General features: G+C 58.2%; 1 protein-coding gene across 8 annotated transcripts in view; it reads right to left on the reverse strand.

The window, feature by feature from the left end:
- The window catches only part of VDR (vitamin D receptor), a 37,726-nt gene extending 19,723 nt beyond the window's left edge, over positions 1-18,003 (reverse strand). For 2 of the 8 annotated variants that reach the window (XM_054806973.1, XM_054806968.1), the window contains exons 1-2: positions 17,967-18,003; positions 16,719-16,814 (exon numbers count right to left, since the gene is read on the reverse strand). The gene's annotated coding sequence lies outside the window, so the exon portion shown is untranslated. Of the gene's footprint in view, positions 1-13,563; positions 13,647-15,373; positions 15,613-16,257; positions 16,651-16,718; positions 16,815-17,966 lie in introns of those variants that run through there. The other 6 variants (XM_054806969.1, XM_054806970.1, XM_054806977.1 and 3 more) reach the window with 6 other exon arrangements.
- Positions 18,004-19,680: the final 1,677 nt, after the last annotated feature.

Raw genomic sequence — 19,680 nt, forward strand, 5'->3', positions numbered from 1 at the left:
ATGTAAGAAACTCTGCAGACACCCAGGTCAGTGCAGATGGAGGGGGAGGAGGAGCTCCAGGCGCCGGAGCAGAGATCCCCCTGCAGCCCATGGTGAAGGCCATGGTGAAGCAGGCTGTCCCCCTGCAGCCCATGGAGGAAGGATGAGGGGGTGTAGAGATTCCCCCTGCAGCCCGTGGAGGACCCCACGCCGGAGCAGGTGGAGGGACCTGAAGGAGGCTGTGGCCCGTGGGAAGCCCACGCTGGAGCAAGCTCCTGGCAGGACCTGTGGCCCCATGGAGAGAGGAGCCCACGGCGGAGCAGGTTTGCTGGCAGGACTTGTGACCCCGTGGGGGACCCCACGCTGGAGCAGTTGGGGAAGAACCGCAGCCCATGGGCAGGACTCACGTTGCAGAAGTTGGTGGAGGACTGTCTGCCGTGGGAGGGCCCCCAGGCTGGAGCAGGGAGGAGTGTGAGGAGTCCTGCCCTGAGGAGGAAGGAGCGGCAGAGACGCCGTGCGATGAACTGACCACAGCCCCCACTGCCCGTCCCCCTGTGCCGCTGGGGGAGAGGGACAGAAATGGGGGGTGAAGGTGGGTCTGGGGGGAAGTGTTCTAAAATGTGGTTCTATTTCTCATCGCTCTACTCTGTTTCGCTTGGTAATAAATTAGATGAATTTCTCTCTAATCGCCGTGACAGTAATTGGTGAGCAATGTCTCCCTGTCCTCATCTCGACCCTCCAGCCTCTCGTTACACTTTTCTCCCCTGTTTAGTTAAGGGTGGGGGGGTGACAGAGCGGCTCTGGGGGGCACCTGCCCTCCAGCCAGGGTCAATCCCCCCAACCAGCAACGCGGCCCTTGCGCAGCCTCCATCGCCGCAACTGGAAGAGTCGTTAACCCCAGTCATTAACGTCTCCAGCTTTGGCTTCCAGCCCCGTGTGACTAACCCGAGCCTCGCAGACGCGGATGGGGGGGGACAGGCGGCCGCTTCCCAAAGCCGGTGGCCGACGGGGAAGTGCAGACGGAGCCACACGCTGCCGGCCAAGAGCCCCACGTGAGCGGGAGTTCAACAGTTGTGTTGAGGGAAGTTGAGACGCATCTTTCAGAAGCAAAACAACTGTACGAAGCGGGAAAAGCATCCTCTGGAATGGTTGGCCATTCACAGAACCCCAGCCTGGTTTGGGTTGCAGGGACCTCCCAGCCCACCCAGTGCCACCCCTGCCATGGGCAGGGACACCCTCCACTAGCCCAGGTTGCCCAAAGCCCCATCCAACCTGGCCTTGAACACTGCCAGGGAGCCAGGGGCAGCCACAGCTTCTCTGGGCACCCTGTGCCAGGGCCTCAGCACCCTCACAGGGAAGGATTTCTGCCTCACATCCCATCTCCATCTCCCCTCCTGCAGCTTCAGGCCATTCCCCTTGGCCTGTCACTCCCTGCCCTTGGCACCAGCCCCTCTCCAGCTTTCCTGGAGCCCCTGCAGGGACTGGAAGGGGCTCTAAGGTCTCCCTGCAGCCTTCTCTTCTCCAGGCTGAACCAGCCCAACTCTCTCAGCCTGGGGTCTCCAGAACAGAGGTGCTCCAGCCCTCGCATCATCTCCATGGCCTCCTCTGGCCTGGCTCCAACAGCTCTATGTCCTTCTTGTGCTGGGGACCCCCGAGCTGGATGCAGCACTGCAGGGGGGTCTCAGCAGAGCGGAGCAGAGGGGCAGAATCCCCCCCTCGACCTGCTGGTCACGCTGCTGGACGCGCGGCCCAGGACACTGGTGGCTTTCTGGGCTGCCGGCGCACACATTCCCTACGTGTAACCCAGCTTGAAGGAAACCGGGCAAATCATCCTGAAAATGAGCGTAAGGGCCATTGAAACCATCGCCCCGTGGCGGCAGGGTGGGCGCCGGGACCTCCGGTGTGGGGTGAGAAGACCCCATGCTATGGGGCAAGAACCTGCCCCTCGGAGAAACGCTCCTCTTCCTCCTCTGTGCTGCTCCCAGAGGAGGATCCTTTGCTTTGAACCTTATATTTATTCCGAAGCGCCCTCAGTAACGACGCAAAAACCCGGAGGAAGCATTTTGCTGAAGTCTCTGGCAAAGGACGTGGGTTCGTATTGGGCCAACTGCTCCCCAGGAGGTCTGGGGGGGGGAAACCAAGGCAGCGAAAGAACGGCTAGACGCTCCCAGAGAACAAGATGTTTCACTAAAGAAGCTTTGACGTATTTGGTGTTTTGAGACTACCACCGCGAAACATTTTCAGGAGGCAGAAAATAAGCTGTTACAGTACCGTCAAAGTATTTGTCACGTTCTCAGCGTCTTTGCTGCTCCATCAAAATAGATTTTTTTGGCTCGTTTATTTGCCAAGCAAAACAACAACAACAAAAACCCCCAAAAAACCCAACTTTACCCGCATGGCCTGAAAAGAACGGGCTGCTTTCTGAACTCTAAGTAAATCCTCACCCCTGGCACTGCTCCGACTTGCTGCCGAAGACTCCGCTAAGTCTTGGAGAGACCCATTCATTTTCACGGAGGTTTTACTATTTCCCTGGCTTGCGCTCAATTAGCGCCGCTGTCGACATGTCAAAACAATACGATGCTCCACGGAGCCTCTGGCACCGCACTCGCATTTTAAGAAGCTTTTTGCCAGTACAAATCAGCCTATTCATAACGTCTAGTTGTGGCATGCGAGCAAGCCCTTTCTCTATTAAAAAAAAAAAAAAAAAAAAGAGACAATTAATTTCCTCGTGTAGCTCCAGGGAGCCCTGTTATTTAGCTGCTTTCCGTGAGATTTATTAGCCAGCGGATTGACAGCCTCCCGGGAAGACGAAGCACCAGCCCAGATGTGGATGGATGCAGCAGGTGAAGCTCTTGCCACCGGCTCACCTCCAGTTCTAGGTTGGAAGAACGCTTTTTTTTTTTTTTTTTGCGCAAGATCCAGAGTGGCTGCGACCTCCTGAGATCTGGCAAACCTGGCAGCGTCGTGAGACCGGCAGCTATTTATTACCTCCTGCGTGTCAGCTCATGCCACCCCTTCGAAGGAGCTACAAATCTTAGTTTCCAGGTCAGAGAGACTTAAAAAAAAAATAAATAAAACAAAATCTAAGGAACAGGATGCTAATCTCATTCCTCATGAGGAATCGGGCACTTACGGGCTCCCTGAACGCTTTGTGGTATGGGAACGAGCAAGCCCGGGGACACGCTGAACTCGATTACGGCCACCAGTAACGCGGTTAGGAGCAGACATCTGAGCAGCAAAGCTAAAATAAAAAATAAAAGCGTTGACAGAGCAAAAGCAGGTCTGCTCTCAGCCCGGCGGGGCTCTCACCAGCTCCCTGGGGCCGCAGCGTCACCCTGCGCCTCCGGCATCGCCCGGCATCTTCGCCATCGCGCCCGGGATCCGGGGAACCGGGAGGGAGGAGAGGGGATGCACAAGCCGGTCCCCAAACACCCGGGTTTGGGTTTATAGAGTCGTCAGCGCAGCAATACCGCCCGTCCCGGCTCTCTTGGAGGGGCGATCGCTCTCCGAAGGTGTCAGAGTGGGCACGGAGCAGCTGCGGAGCGCGCAACCCTCCAGGGAGGCTGCAGAGACACGTCCAGCCTCCCGCGCGCAAAGGTGTGGCGAGGCGTCCTCAAGCAAACGTGTGTGCAAGGCACGTCTGCGGACGCGCTTCCTCCGAAGCCGCTGCGCGGCAGGAGCCGGGGGGCTGAGCGCAGGCACGGATTGCAGGAGAAGCCTGGGAAAGGCGCCGAGGGAGCCGGTGCGCGGCAGGGATAAGGGGTGGCCAGAGGCGAGCGTCACGGTGCAAACCCTCAGGGAGGCAGAATTGAAAAAAAAAAACCAACACGTCGCAGTGCAAACCCTCAGAGAGGCAAAATTTGAAAAAAAAAACCCAAAACCAACCCACAACACGTCACGGTGCAAACCCTCAGCCAGCCTGGAGAAACAGAATTTAAATAAACCCCAACACCTGGCCACGTACAAGCTATTCTACCAATTAGCCAAGGATCGTTACAGGATCTCGCATGGCAATGAAGCAACAAATCCTTACATGCGCAGGTAGAAGCAGAAAACATTTCTGAGTGCCATTCCCCTGACTGGCAGGAATGAAGTAAACAGATTTCCAGATTACAGCTCAGGCACGGCATCAAAAATGCCTCCAACCTGACTCCTCGCTGGCACGCCGCTTTGTCCTTTAAGCCGCACAACCGAGCCGGAGCGCTCCGCGCAGCACCCCAGCCGGATGGGCGAGGGACACCCCTCTGGCACGGCATTAGAGGCGGCCGGACGGCTCTGACACGGGATTTTTACGCGAGCGATGCGTCCCTTCTCAAACTCTCCTAAAAAAAAAAAAAAAAAAAAAAAGGAAAGCAACTTTTCACGCGGCTGCGGCTTCGACGTGGGCTGGTGGAGCTTCCCTTTCCGCATCTTCCCCGAGTTGCGGTTTTTTGGCACAACCTGCCGTCCGCGGGAAGACGGAACGGGGATGTTTGGCATCGTCCTGGCTCTGGCTCTGCCCTCCTTCCCAACCGATGAGCCTTCATCCGAGCACGTACCCTTCTCCGGATCGACTTGATGCAAGAGTTTACAGACACGGAGCCAGGTCTCGAGACCGTCTGCCAACCGCGATGAGCCAGCCCGGCGCACCCCGCCCGGAGCAGAGGCCATCGGCCACCGATAAGAGTGATAACAGCGAGGAGCGCCCAGTTACGGCATCGCAGGAGCGCCCACGGACCCCCCCCGGCCCTGCCTCCGGGGTGGGGGCAAACGTGGCAGAACAGGCGAGAGCTGGCCCGAAACGCAACAAGTTTCGACGCCGACGACCGACCTGCGAACACCGCGGCATGGGAACTGGAAAGAAAGGCGACGGGAAGGGTGGAGCATCCTCCGGCATTGAGTCACGGGCTGCCGTGGGCTCCGTCGCGCTTCTGGGTTTCCTGAGCGGGATTTTCAGTAGAGACGTCGGGATCTGGGGCTTTTTCTCCTCGTTTGGAACCCCCTCTCTAGATGAAACCAGCTCCTTAACGCCCGCGATCACTCGTCACAAAGCGAGGCCCTCGATTGCTCGTGACGTCATGTGGAGTAGAGGGGATGCTGCGTTTGATCGCTTCACATCTGCGACATCGAGTCATCTAGAGATTCGGAGCCCCCAAAAAAAACAACTGATCAAAAGAAGCTTTTAGGTAGGACAACGGTTTCGACAAAGCGTTGCTCTCACGGACTTGGGTTTCAGAGAAAGCATCACGCAATGGTTCACAACTGGACGTCGCACAAAGCATCACGCGCTTGTTTAAGGACACGCGTCTATCAGCTACATCAACTGCGGCGGTGGGAACTTTCATTTTCTGGGACAGAAAGCCAAAACTACTCAGAGAAAAGAAAAAAACCCAACCAAACTCAACCATTGTCACAGACTGGCCATTCCCAACCCCACTGTCTCCTCCATTTTGAGGTGGTGTGGGAACAGCAACGGCTCTTTTCCACTTGCAGGTCTGACCTGGCCCAAACCGGGGAGCCCAGAATCATGGAATGGTTTGGGTGGGAAGGGACCTCAAAGATCATCTCATCCCCCCCCCGCCATGGGCAGGGACACCCTCCACCAGCCCAGGGTGCCCAAAGCCCCATCCAACCTGGCCTTGAACACTGCCAGGGAGCCAGGGGCAGCCACAGCTTCTCTGGGCACCCTGTGCCAGGGCCTCAGCACCCTCACAGGGAAGGATTTCTGCCTCACATCCCATCTCCATCTCCCCTCCTGCAGCTTCAGGCCATTCCCCTTGGCCTGTCACTCCCTGCCCTTGGCACCAGCCCCTCTCCAGCTTTCCTGGAGCCCCTGCAGGGACTGGAAGGGGCTCTAAGGTCTCCCCGCAGCCTTCTCTTCTCCAGGCTGAACCAGCCCAACTCTCTCAGCCTGAGGTCTCCAGAGCAGAGGTGCTCCAGCCCTCGCATCATCTCTGTGGCCTCCTCTGGACTCTCTCCAGCAGCTCCATGTCCTTCTTGTGCTGGGGACCCCCGAGCTGGATGCAGCACTGCAGGGGGGTCTCAGCAGAGCGGAGCAGAATCCCCCCCTCGACCTGCTGGTCACGCTGCTGGACACACAGCCCAGGACACCGGTGGCTTTCTGGGCTGCCGGCGCACATTGCTGGGTCACGTTGAGCTTCTCGCCCCCAACGCCCCCAAGTCCTTCTCCTCAGGGCTGCTCTCCATCCATTCTCTGCCCAGCCTGGAGCTGTGCTCGGGATTGCCCCGACCCGCGTGCAGGGCCTTGCCCTTGGCCTTGCCAAACTTCACGTGCTTCGCACGGTCCCACCTCTCCAGTGGGTCAGGGTCCAGCAGCACCGTGGTCCCCCCGCGGAGAGTGCGGGGGTGAGGGCAGCTGGCACCCCTTCCCCTCGGCGCGTAGCAGGGCTGGTTTCCAGGAACGGGCTAAACAATTCTGTTTCCCCTGTGGTGGGAAATCACGACAGCTTTCTGGTGGAACAGGAAAGCAGGAGACGCCTCTCCCAGCCTCGTCTGATCCCTCCCGTCCCTCTCCCCCTCCATTCAGCATCCAAACCGTGGGGGGCTGCCTGCCCCATCCCCAAAAGACACTTCTTAAATAGAAGATTTCCCCCCCTCCCCACAACGACGTGGGGTGAAAGGCAATTTGCCGTGGCTCTAGCTGCTCCAGAGATTTAAAAGAAAAAAAAACAAACAACAAAAAAAAAAGGGAAAGGTGAAAGTGCGCCAACCGATAGAGCGAAGAGCCGGGCGGATCAAACGTACCTGTGCTCGGGCAGCTCAGCCCAGAAACGGGGCAGCAGGAAATCAGAGGGGAAAAAAAACAAAACAAAACCAAAAACCAAAACCACAAGCCCGGTGGCTTCCGAGCTCCCGACCATCACAAAGCCAAGTTCAGACGGGGAAGAGCCGAGGGTCCCACGTGTCGGCCAAGGCCAGCCACGGGTTGGGGTTCACGGATCCCAGTATCGTCTCCGTCGCGCAAGCACAGCGCTATTCCCTGTTCACCTGATGCTCCGAGGAGCTGGCACGGCAAACGAGCTGCGTTTAATCAGTCGATTGACTCCGAACGAGAAAGGGCATCGCCACCGACCGCCATCTCCCTGCCCAACCCGCACGTTTTGCGAGGGACGACGCCAACCGCGCAGGCACGTGGTTTGCGAGCGACGCTCCTCCTCCCAGCGAGGACCCCCTGCCCGCAGGCGCTGCCTTTGCTCCGCACCCTTCCGTCGAGGCCAGCAGCACCGCGCCTCTGAGTCCACAAGCCGCAAAGAGCGAAAAAAACCCCTTTTCCCCCCCCGATGCATTAGTCTTGAACGGCAACTTATTAAAAAAAAAAAAATTAAATAAAGACGATAGTTTGCATGCCCTGGAGCGAGGAAGACCACCGTGCCTGCAGCGAGCGAGCTGCCGAGTGCCTCATTTCCTGAGCGGTGCCACGGGAGGATGTTAGTCACGAACGAGAAGCGACGGCGGTCACCGAACCCCCGCCTGGCAGGCCAGAAAGCTTGGCTAAAACGACAAAAAAAAAAAAAAAAAAACCCAAAAAAAACCCCACCCAAAAAAACCAAACCCCAACCCAAACCTAACAGATGTTGGACCTGCGTAATAGAAGTTGCGTCGGTTTTCTTTCGCTCGGAAGCTGCCGCGTGTGTTTGCGATTTAAGGAAAGGGGCAGCCGTGAGACGTTAAACTGGATTATCTGAAAAACAGCTTGTGTGCCTGCGTATTGCTGTATTTACAGCCAGAATTTCAAATTCCGGTACAGCTGCCCGTCTGCCCTACCTAGAACACGGTCCCGTGGTTACTGCCGAGCCCAGCAACGCTGCACCCAGCGCAGGACAGACCCCTTTTCCTTTATTCCACTAGAAAAAAAAAAAACCACACCTCAAAGACACCGAGTTTTCCCAATTTATCGCTTCCGAAACTGCGCATGGACCTCCTTCCAGCCGGGCGACAGACGGGTTCAGCGCGACGCGTTTCGGTCGTTACGGCTTTTCCCAGGGTACCCACGTCGCTGCGCCCAAGGGTTCTGCAACAACCGCGGGGGGGGGGAGACGGTCAACGCAGCCGAGGGGCTGCGCGCGTCGGCCCCTAAACGCTCCCGTTCGTCAAAACCGGCCCGCGGACGCGGCCGACTCGCGCTACGCGCCCCTTCCCGACGCCGCTCGAGGTGCGTGACGCCAATGGTGCCGGCGTGGAAACCCGCTTTTACCTCGCTCTCGTGATCAAGGGCTTGACGCGGACGCTGGAAAAGGATCGCTCGGCTTTGGAGTTACGGGGCAAGCGGGTGCCCAAGCGCCAGTTCCCGGGAAGGATTCGTCCCCAGGGCGTTTTTTTGGGGGTTTTTTTGTTTTATTTTATTGCTGTCTTTTATGATTTATCGCAGGCTGGGGAAGCGGAGAAGAGCCGTGCCAAGCCTTATCCCCAACTGCAGGACGTCCCGTTTGACCGTCCTAAGGCATTCGAGCGCTCCAGGATAAAGCTAGCGATGGGAAACTACCAACAAAACAATTAAAAAGAAAAAAAATCAAATCTGGCGCTACCGAAGGCACCTCAGGAGGAGCCGGGGCTGCCGCTGAGCCAGGAGCCGCTGAGCATCGCTCGCTTCCAGCCGGATGCGGACAACAGGGACACGGTTACCAGCACGGCATCTCTCCCCATGGCACTCATTTTTTTCTTCCCCCGCTGCGGTTTTATTAAAATTTAAAAGACGACGACCTCCACGGGCAGGGTCCGCGTCCTCAGGCGGAGGATGCGGGAGCAACGTCGCCTGACCGGGTGCCTGCTCACCCTGCACATAAGGGCTAGTTCCTTCTTCCACGTTTTCACTTCTTATCTAGAAGAGTTATTTCTCCCAGCGAATGTTTCCAGTGGAAACTCTGCCTTCAGCTGAGTCAACGCGATTTTTGCGCTGATATCACCCCTCGCTCTGCCCGGACCGTTGCGCCTCCGAGTCACATCACCGCGTTTGCACCCGGCTAATTGCGGGGCACAGCAAGGACGGGTCAAAGGGGGATAATATTCTGCTCGAACAAATCAAGAACAGCAATTGTTTCCACAGATGCTTCCCCGTGACGCTTAGCGTCACTCGAAGCCTTCCTAGATTCCGAGCGTCCCCTCCTCTCGCTCCGAATCGCTCGCGTGCTTCCTCTCTGCCTTCGTTTCCCAATCGCTAATTCCAGGGTAAGAGCGGGCGAGGAATCTTTTTTCTCGTATTTCAAAAATCCAGGAAAGGCCGACCGAGAGGAGCCGTCCCTGCACGCAGCAAATACCACGCTCCTCCAGAGCTTCTCCCTTATTTCGAAATATATGCAAACAGGTTCTCGCTAAGAATGCAAATCGCTCTGTCGCCCTCCACCAGAGAGAAAAATTGCACCGACAACACACAACCCCCCACCCCACCGGGGACTCCCCGATGACTTTAATACTAAAAATATTTCATTTGTCATATCAAGCCTCTATTGGGGTTTGGGTGTTTGGTTTTTTTTTTTTTTTTTTTTTGGGGGGGGTTTTTTGCTAGAGATGGAGGAAAAGCTTCAGCTGATTAAGCTGCAGAATCCTTCTGATGCCTGCACGGAAATAACGACCGGCTGAAGACACGTCCAGGAGTTGGGAGAGGAACCGAAGCTTGGCCAAAAAGAATTTGAACCTTCATCCCCTGGCTTGGAGCTGAACGTCCGCTCTTCAGCGGAAGCGGCTCCTGGCTGGTTTTAGACAGGGAAGAGCCACGTAAACCCCCTTTTAATGCCACAGGTCAGATGTTACAACACAGATATTCCCTGGATTTGCATTAAACCAGTCGGATATCGAGGTTACGGAAGAACAACTCTTCTTTGCGAGGCACCAACCCGGAGCTCTGCAGGAAAAGTCCAGAATTCAAGGTCTTGGGATTCACAAAGTCATAACGTACGTGGAAAAAAAAAAAAAAAGATAGGGTCCTTCTGAGGCTGCCGATCTGCTCCAATGGCCTTTGAAATAATAAACTAATTTCCTAAGATCCCGGGAGATAGAGGACAACATCTGAGGTCATTCCCAGAAGCAGAGACCCGGCAGCTTTGGCGGAGCCGTGCTGGGAGCAGGTTACGGTAGATGTTTGCTGCAAGATGCCTTAAACACCCAGCTACGCTCACGAATCCACCTCGTGGCAAGCAAAACCCTCTCAGGAAAGAGAAACAAAAAAAATTTTTTAAAAAAAAATCACTTTTAAAGCCCCTTGCATCTATCTAGGCTTCTCAAGCTGCTCCGCTGACAGCTCTTCTACCCAGCCGCGTTATTTCCTACAGAGAGTTTAGGTACGGGGGTGGGCAGAGACACCGAGAGCCACGTTTGGAGAAGCGGTGAGCGATGGAAGAGTTGGTTTGCGATGGATTAGTCACCCTAAATCAACAGCAGAGACACCCAAGCCTTGACCAGCCCTCCTTACAAGACTGAGATAAATGCAGCCGGCTTCCCCGCCGGTTTAAAAGGGATCCAACTCCACCAGCAAGCACGTTTCCCAGGAATTCGGCATTACAAGAGGCTTATTGTTACGGAGGGGGGGAAAAAATTAGCTCCCAACGTAGAGCGTAACAGGACTGGAAGTTACAATATGACCTTTTGGGTAAGATAGGACCCCCCCCCCAAAAGAAAAAAATAAATCAGTGTATTGCTGGACCTGCTTGCACTGAAGAGACAGAGCTGGAGCATCGCAGTGGGATATTTATTTCCAATTTATGGGAGAAAAAACCCAAGTTAGGTCATTTCTGAGGCCGTCCCACAGCCAGGAATGTTTGCACGTGTGCAGATACAAGAAGGTCAGGGCTGAACATCCCTGGGACCCGACTAGATCTCACCAGCTCCTCAAGAGAGCTCTGCCTTGAGCTCAGCTTGTCTTCCCATTGATTGCTCCCACTCACTCCCTGCTCCCTCGCCCCCCCTCTTTCACCCACGCCAGAGCCCAGCCCGTGCTCCCACACCTCTCTCCAGCCCAAACGTTCCTGACAAACTTCGGTTTCCTTAGGAGCCAGGAACGGAGCGGTGATTCTTCGGCAGACCTCCGGCTTGATGAAAGGAGAACTAGAACCATAGAACCATAGAATCATCATAGAACCATAGAACCTCAAGGCTGGCAAAGACCTCCAAGATCATCAAATCCAACCATCAACCCAACAGCAGGGTCTACTAAACTGTGTCCCGAAGTGCCATGTCTACGTGGTATTTGAACGCCTCCAGGGATGGTGACTCCACCAGCTCTCTGGGCAGCCTGTTCTAATGCCTGACCACTCTTTCGGTGAAGAAAACTAAAAAACCCAGTGGCCGCAGGTTGAGAGAGACAAGAGCACCAAGCCAGAAGTGGGGAAAAAGAAAAAAAAAAAAAAAAAAAAAAGAGCAAGAAGTAGAAGTCAGACAAAACAAAGAGGACATCTCCATGTCATCCCTCAAGGAGAGGAAAGATAAACCAAACCCAGTGACTATTAAATTGCCCTTTTTTTTTCTTTTTTTGGTGTCATTGTGGTGAAGTTTTGGATAGAGCCACACCGTATCGCTGCAGATCGCGGCTCTACGGAAGGAATCGGACACATGAGCCAAGCTCTGCCCGGCCCCCGGGGTGTGTGTGTGTGTCCCCCGGACCAGGATGGCTCTTTACCTGCCGTGGGTGCCCGGGGAGCGTGGCGGGGACAGGCTGGCTCCTCCGGCTCCGCTTCCCTCGCCTGCCCGGGCGAGCCCATGGGTACGTTCAGAGCCGAGCCCCGGCACGTGATGCCAAGGCAGAGCCGTGCCCTGCCCTCCGCAGCTCCTTCCCCAGCAATTTTAGCGCCACTTAAGGAAGCGAGCGTGCAAGCGGGGTGAAAATTGTTCCCCTCTGCGGGTAATTCTGCTTTTCTCCTTCCCAGAGATGAGCTGTAGCAATCCCGTCCCCCCCCAACAGCCATTTTCGGTTCAGCTCGCCCTGGAGCACAAAGCGCTCTGACCAAATACGTCTGGGCTGCAGAAAAAAAATCCCCAAAATTCTATTTTCTGTGCTTGCAACTGCAGTGGCTGAGAGGAGAGGGGTCCGCTGAGTGCCGGCCCTGTTAAGCATCACCCCTCCTAGGAGTAAATCTACTCCTCGCCCGTGGATTCAGGCACCCAGGGCTGTCAGATCCCACCTCCTCCTCCTCCTCCTCCTCCTCCTCGCCAAGTTTTTTTTGCAGCAAAGATCACGCGAGCCACGGTCACGGGTATTTTGTCACAACGTACTTCGCCGCTTTGAAATCCTGTCATCCAGGACAAGTAAAATAAACAGAAGGAAGTGGGTTTTTGTCGGGGGTTTTCCCCCCCCCCCCAGCGCACCAACCCTGTGCACGTGCAACGGTCCCAGCACAGGCGCGATGTCTCCTACCCTTAATATTTCGGGCAGCGCAACCGCAGCAACGCGGGATGCCAGCGAGGAGGACAGCGTGGGAGGCCACGGAACAGGTTTCTCCTCCGTCCGACGCTGACCAGACCGCAGGATTACTCGGGTGTCTGAGCACGAAGCGGAGACGCTCGGAAAACAATCGCCTCTCCTCGGAGCGCGCCAGCGAGAGCGCGACTCGAAACTCCGGTTATCGGGCGCAGACGGGTGCAGGAACTGCCGGCACCCGGATCCCAGGACAAAAAGGGAGCGATGCGCCGGGAACGCTGCGGCGAGAAGGGCTCTGCCCCTTGGGGAACGACACACCCCCACCCCCCCCACCCCCCCCCGAAAAAAAAGTCGAGATTTAAGATCAGGGTTAGGAATTAGCACCAACTCCAGATTCAGCGTAAGCCAGGCTATGGACATTAAATAAAAATAAATAAATAAAATCTCTTTATCTGGTGGAAGCAGAGCCAAGTTCAAAAGTTCTCCTGTCGCAAAGGGCACAAGGGCCTCGGGAAGAGGCGGGGGGGTGAAAGACAAGCGCATCGCAGACCGCACGTCGCGTCGGGGCTCCGCACGCGGCAGCCGGAGCTCTGCCCGCCAGCGCAGGTCTGGCCAAGGACACCGCACGTTCCGCAGGACTAAGCCAGTCTAAATATAGACCTCGCTTAAATCTTATCTGCGTTCCGCCCAGCGGGCGCGCTTACGGAGCTGGGAGCGCTTATTTATGGGGAACCCTCCGCGTCGGCGCTCCCCACGTCCCCGCGGCTGGGAGGCGAAGCCTTTGCAGACCCGATGTGACGCGCGGGTCCCCAAAACCCCGTCCCTCACCTGGCAGCGGGGGAGGGATGGCACGGGACGGCACTCGCATCCCCCGCCCCCCAGCACCCGTCGCGGGAGGCTTCGTCCTTGCGCAAGGGAGCCGGAGCGCGGATAAAGCGGGAGGTGTTGCGCGTTGAGAAATTAAAATGGTGATTGCAGCGAGCGTCCAGCTCGCAGCGGCTGGGGCAGAAACGACCCATCGCAAAGGGCCGGGCAGTCTTCTGGGGCACCAAAAAAAAAAAAAAAAAAAAAAAAAAAAAAATCCGTGAAACCCGTAGGAAAAGGCACAGATGTTTTTTTTTTTTTTTTTCCCTCTCTGGGAGAGGAGCAGAAAGGCATCGCGTGCCAAAAGCGCTTCCAAAGACCTCCCGGAGCCGTAAATACGCACGGGGCTTCTGCTTGCGACGAGAATCACTCACCGGCGTCCCGCTGAGTGGGAGAAACGCGCAGCTCAGAAGCGACGCCGGCGGGTCGCGACGCCTCGGGCCGGCAGCATGTATTCCTGGCAACGAGGAAACTGCTTTTAGATGTACCGATAAAGGTTCCAGGTATTGTTTTTCATCACTTTTACACCCCATTTCCATTTATTAGTAGCCAAAAGCCATTTCCACGCGCAAGGCTCGCACCGATACCGCCGTTAAACGCCACAGATCAGAAAACCCGTCCGTGAGGTACGGCTGACTCAGCAAACGCTTCAGACGAAGGCAGAAGCGGGCGAGAGCGGTGACCGCCCCGTCGCATCAGTCCTTCGGCCGAGCTCGCGCCATCCCCGACAGAGAAGAGACGACCCATCGCGTCTCCTTCCCCAGGTCACCGCGGGGAAATTCCCCTCCGGAGCCTTCGGGAGTCTCCGACCTTCCTTATCTCCTCGGACTTTTGCTCCCCCCCCTTCTCATTTACGTTCCTCGCGCCCCGGGTTGAACCGTCCTGCCCCGGCTCCCAACGCCACGGGCACGAGCCGTCCTCGCGGACCGTCAGCCGAGCACCGGCACATAGGGCTCGGTCGTTAAAATAAATTAAAAAAATTAAATAAATAAAAATAAAGGTACTTTTTGGGTTTAGAACGGAATAGTTCAGCCAGAAGGGATCTACAACCATCAGCTCGTCCGGCTCCGGTGTTACCTGGCTCTTCTGTTCTCCTCCTCCACGGTGGGTACAACGTCAGCGACAAAATTTAACGGCAACAGCCCGAATCAGCGGGAAAAATTTCCCCAACGGCTGCAGTAACGCTCAGCGCTAAGCCGTAGGTCGATATATTTATTTTAAGCAGTGGTTCCATTCTGCGTTTCTCTCTTTTTGGGGTTATATTTTAATCCCTACCTTTACAGAACAGTTCTAAATTAACGCCACCGCCTCCCGTCCCCACGCGTGGGGATGAGCGCCCCGTCTTTTCTCGTGGGTAACTGGGAAATGGGAGTGGGGGGGCATTAAAAAAAACCCCCAAAACCCCAAAAAACCATAAAAACCATCGATAGAAAACAGATGCTCCACGCCTGCCCTCCGTGGGCTGCGAGACGAGCAGCCGGCTGTCGCAACAACTTTCACCCGCTGCCCGAAAACGCGGCGGTTGTTTTGCCTCCCCCCCTCCAAATCTTTCTGCCTCAGTGATGCACGGCGAGTGTGAGCCGTGTCGCACGAGTTGCGCGAGCCCTGGAGCAGAGCACCGAATCGCTCCGTCGCCGTCTCTTACCCAAGAGACGTCACTGGGAGGTTGCCCAAAGGGGGAACCATCCCCCCCGGAGCGACGATTAGGAAAGAGTCGGTGGGAGGCGGGGGCAGACGCCGTCCCCATCCCAAATTCCCAACATCTCCGGCCTCAAGGAGGAACCGCGATGGATCCAGCTCCGGGAAAAGTCCCTCCGGGATGGGACGAGACCCTCCCCAGCACCTAGACGTGACACCCTGATTTAGACACCACCTGCATCGATTCGCTCGCCGCTTGCGTCATATTCAAATACAGAAGGGCGGCACGTAAACCCCACCGCCCGCGAGGCGCTGCCAAAACACGACCCCCCCCCCCCCCTCCACCCGCCTCCTTCCACGCGAGCGGGATTTAATTCCTCCCACGCCACGTGTTTTTAGGAAAGTCCCTGCTAGCGGCGCCCGACGCCCACCCGCGAAATGGCCCCCGCGCCTCCCAACCTCCTTCCCCCGGCATCGGCCCATCGCCCTCGTTCGCGGCCGCCGGCCCCCCCCAAGGATGTTCGCGCCGGAGCCGTCAGACCTTACCCCGCGCCCCAGACGCTCGTCCCCTTCCTCTCGTGCCGCCGCGGCCTCACACTCCCTTGCACAAGTAGAGGAAGACGTGCCACAGCTCGGCTCGCGGTTTCCCCCTCCCACCGTCGCGCTCGGACCCCTCGGAGCTGCTTTTAATTCCGATTATTCCCTCTCCGGGCGACTCGATGTTTTCTCCTTCAAAAACCCACGGGAAGTTTGGGCCAGATTAACTTCACTCCGGCTCGGCGACCGCGGGTTAAAAATTATTCTGGCCCCGGAGAGAGACGGCCACTTCTCCGTGGTTAGGCATTAAATGGGAAAAGAGGCTGGATTATCCAGTTATTGTGTCTTAAGTAAACTGGGACATGGGGAAACAAACACCTCGTGAAAAACCAACCGACCCGAGGCAAATTCTTGCCTGATGGGAGGGAAAAAAAAAAAAAAGAAAAATACCTATTTTTGCGCTTCGTGCTTTCGTTATTCAAAATCCCGTCGCGATACATCAAGATATCGCGCCTCATCTCTCCGCAGACGAGCGCGATCTTGGCCAGCACCTCCCGCACCCCACCGCCCTTCCTCACTCCTCTTCCTCGCTCGTCAGGGCGCGCGATGCCGGAGGGCCGGCCGATGCCAACACGCGGCTCCCCGACCTACCCATCCCTCAGTTTTTTTTTAATTACATTTTTTTTTTTCCCCTTTTTCTTTGACACTCTTTCGCAAAGCCGCGGCCGACAGCACCGACCCGCTCGGGGATTTGACTCGGTTTTTAACCGGCTGCTTTAGAGAAGGAAGAAGAGGTTTATATTCAAATGAGTAATTACAGCCTTGACTTCCTCCCCCGGAGCAGACAGGTTAAACGCTCTCCCGACCCACGCGCAGGCACTCGGAGCACTAACCCAAGGTTCGCTCTCGATCCCCGGCAGACGCGGAGGAAGCACTGACGGGGTCCGCGGAACCGCGGCGGGTGAGCCGGGTCCCTTTGGGGGAACGTGCGCGTTCCCCCCGAGATCTCTCGGTCCTCCTTTACCCGAGTCCTCGGAGGAAGATGAGTCACTGCCCGGCTCGTGTGGGAGTAGAACACGCCACGGAACGCTGCAAAGCCAGGGCTGGTTTCTCATGAAAAACAGTTTCTGAAGAAACTTTTAATGCTAAAAGCTCCAATAAGGCAGGGGAAAAAAAAAAAAAAAAAAAAAAAAAAGAAGAAGGAGCCGCTCGCCCCGGAGAACAGGCACCTCCGCCCACCCCACGCCACCCCCCGGGTCCCTTTGGGTGCTCGGTCCTGCCCCGCTCGGTGGAGGGAAAGGGAACCCCCCCACCCCCCCGGCTCATGTCGGAGCTGCGGGAAGATCCCCGGTACCTTCGTTTTCTGTGCTCCGGGAACTCGCAGCTGAAAGATCCCGGCAGTCACATCCGACGCGGCCAACGGGATGGCGCGGAGACGGACGAGAAGTCACTGGGGAATTACGAACGAGAGTGATTAGGGGTTTCGGCCCGGCCTCCGACAGCTTTCCCCTCAAAAAAACCCCAAAAATACTTAATGGGGAGATGAAGTTTAAGCTGCGTTTTAAGGCTGATCGTTTATTTATGCGAGTCAGAGACCAGGTGTCAAGCACCCCAACAGCACCCAGGTAATTCCCCAGCTCCAGAGCCCCCCCAAAAGGGTACGGGGAGCCCCGGAGAGGGGATGCGGGGAGAGGGGACACGGGGTGACGTCCCATGGCGGGGATGGGGGGCGAAGCTGGGGAAGGGGCTCAGGGCTGCCGAGGGGACAGGGTTGGGGGGGGGTCACACCAACCCCGGGGGGGAATCACCAACCGGCCCAGAAAGGGGTAAGTAGGCTGGAATTTAAGGGGGTAGCAAAGCCCCCCCCCCCCCCAGCACAGTCACATTCACCCCCCCCAGGACACCCCACGGCTCCAAGCTGAACCCCCATTTCTGAGCCCAGTAAGGGGGGGGTCAGACCTGAGACTGGGCAGCACTGGGGGGACCCTGACACCCCCCCAAACCAGGGGCCACCCCCAACTCATGGGGAGGCTGGGAGGGAGCAGGACACCCCCCCCAACTCTAAGGGGACCCCAGTTTTGGCAGGGGGAGCCCTCAACAGCCCCGAGAGCCCCCAGCTGAAGGGAGACCCAGGGGTCCGCGTGGGACCCCCACCCTGGGGGGGCACCAGCATACACAGGATCCCCAAACCGGGATGGGGAACACACGGAGCCCCACGGGACCCCAAACCAGGGAGGGAGCACACGGGGGAGCCCCGACACCCACCCGGGACCCCCAAACCGAGGGTCACCCGGTACAACCCCCCCACGCCCCCCAGAGAGAAGGCAGAGGTTACCCGCGGGCGACCCCACGGCCGTGCCCTTCCGGCCACGGGGGGAGAGGGACAGACACACACCAGTGCGTGTCCCGTGTCCCATGTCCCCCCCGCCCCGTATCCCCCGGTCCGTGGGGGGGCACCGGGGGTTTCCCCGCGGCAGCAGCTGCCTGCCCACCCCCGGTCGGCACCACCCGTGATCCCGGCAAACCACGGTGAGCCGCGGTCACCCCCACAGACCCGGCCCACGAGTGGGCACGGAGCGGGGTGTCCCCCCCCGATCGGTACCTGCTGCTCCCAGCGCCGCCACCCCCTCCCTCCCCCCCCCGCACCCGGAGCCGCCTTTTGACGGGAACCGGCCGGCTCCGGGCCACGCCCCTCGCACAGGCCACGCCCCCCAGGGGGACACGCCCCTCCTCTCCCCGCCAATGCCAGCGCAGCACCGCCCAGACACCGCCCCCTAAGGGGAGCCCCCGCGCCGGCACCGCCTACCAGCACCGTATAAGGTGCGTGCTGCGCGAATCCCCGCCCACTCGGGGCGTGGCGACGGCTGGCGGGAGATTGCACGTGGCTGCCTGCAGCGCGGGGGGGTCCGCCGGGGAGGGGAGGGGAGGGGGGGGGAACCCCCCCGTTTTGGGGGCCCCAACCGCTGCAACGGCCCTGCCCGGCCCGGTCCCCGCCTTCCGCCCAGCCCCTGCCCGCGCTGCCCCGCTCCCGCGGCTTGTGGGGAGCCGTGCGTTCTGCCAGGGGCTTCCGGGACGCTGCCGGGGGGGTTTTGGGGTGTCAGCGCCTGGCGCTTTGGGGACATGACCCAGCGGAGCGGGCTCGGGCAGCTTACCCGCTTCCTCCCGGCCTGCGCTCAGCCCCTTACTGGAACAGGGCAACCACCACCAGTACAATAGTGCCCCCCCCGGTAGTCCCGGGCAAACTGTGTCCCCGCAGCATCAGGCCCCGAGCACCCTCAGGTGTGTGCGTGTGGGTGTCCCCCTCCCCGCCACGGGTCACCTGCGGTGTCCCCCCCCGGAGCTGGCGGCGGTTCAGAGCCTGCTTCCCTCCCGGATCGCTGCCTAACAAAGCCACCGCGTACTCCGAACAAACTCCGTCTGCCTTAACGCAGCTGCGGCGTTCGCCGGGCTCACCTCCCTCCCGTCCCGTTTTTGGGACGACGCCCGAGAGACCTCCCGCCGCGTGCCGCGCACCCTCCGACTACGGCCTCGAGAGAGCATTTTGCTGACGATCGGCCTAAGGGCGGCGGGAGAGCGAATTCATCCTCTGCCTCCGCACCAGAGGCAGCAAACATCCGCGAGGGCCTCGGCGCAGCTCCGGGCGCTGGAGACGCGCGCGACCGAGGGCGGGTGGGTTCCCGGCAGAGTCCTGGCTGTTTGCGGCCTCCGGACGTGCCACAGAGGCCAGGGCGTCGTGTCCCGAGCGTGAACCGAACCCCGTGCGAAGCCCTCGCACGTTTGGGGACCGAGGACCCGCGGGACGCTTGGTTTCGGCTGTTCCTGCGGGACCTGGTGGTATTTGGGACAAATGCAACCAGGCGGGTCACGAGGGCTGACCTTGACCACCCAAAAATCCCATTACGGGTGACGTGAGTCAAACCGGGAGCACGGCGGGGGTTTGGGCTGAGCCGGTTCAGCCGGTGTCGCAGCCGTAACCCAAAGCCGTTCCATCGCCCCGGGCGCGTTACGCCCCCGGCCTGAAAAATTCGGGACGTTCGGTAGTTTTTCCCTTTCCCATCCTCAAAAACCCCATCCGGGGTGCGGCCATCGGCGACATCGAATAAACGTTCCTGCGTGATGCTCCCAGGGTTTATCAAGTGTCCCCTAAACCCAAAATCCCCGGAGAAAACGGAGCCCCGCGCACGAGCGAGGCAGACGGCGCAATCGCCGCCCCTCACCGCCGCGATCGCCGAGTTCACGGGCTCCCGTTTGCGTGGGGAAAGCGTTTCGCTAACCGCCTTCAAATTGGTTTAACGAGGCCAACGAGAGAAAACAAC

This window comes from Grus americana, chromosome 31 (assembly GCF_028858705.1).
Source record: "Grus americana isolate bGruAme1 chromosome 31, bGruAme1.mat, whole genome shotgun sequence".
Taxonomy (NCBI): Eukaryota; Metazoa; Chordata; class Aves; order Gruiformes; family Gruidae; genus Grus; species Grus americana.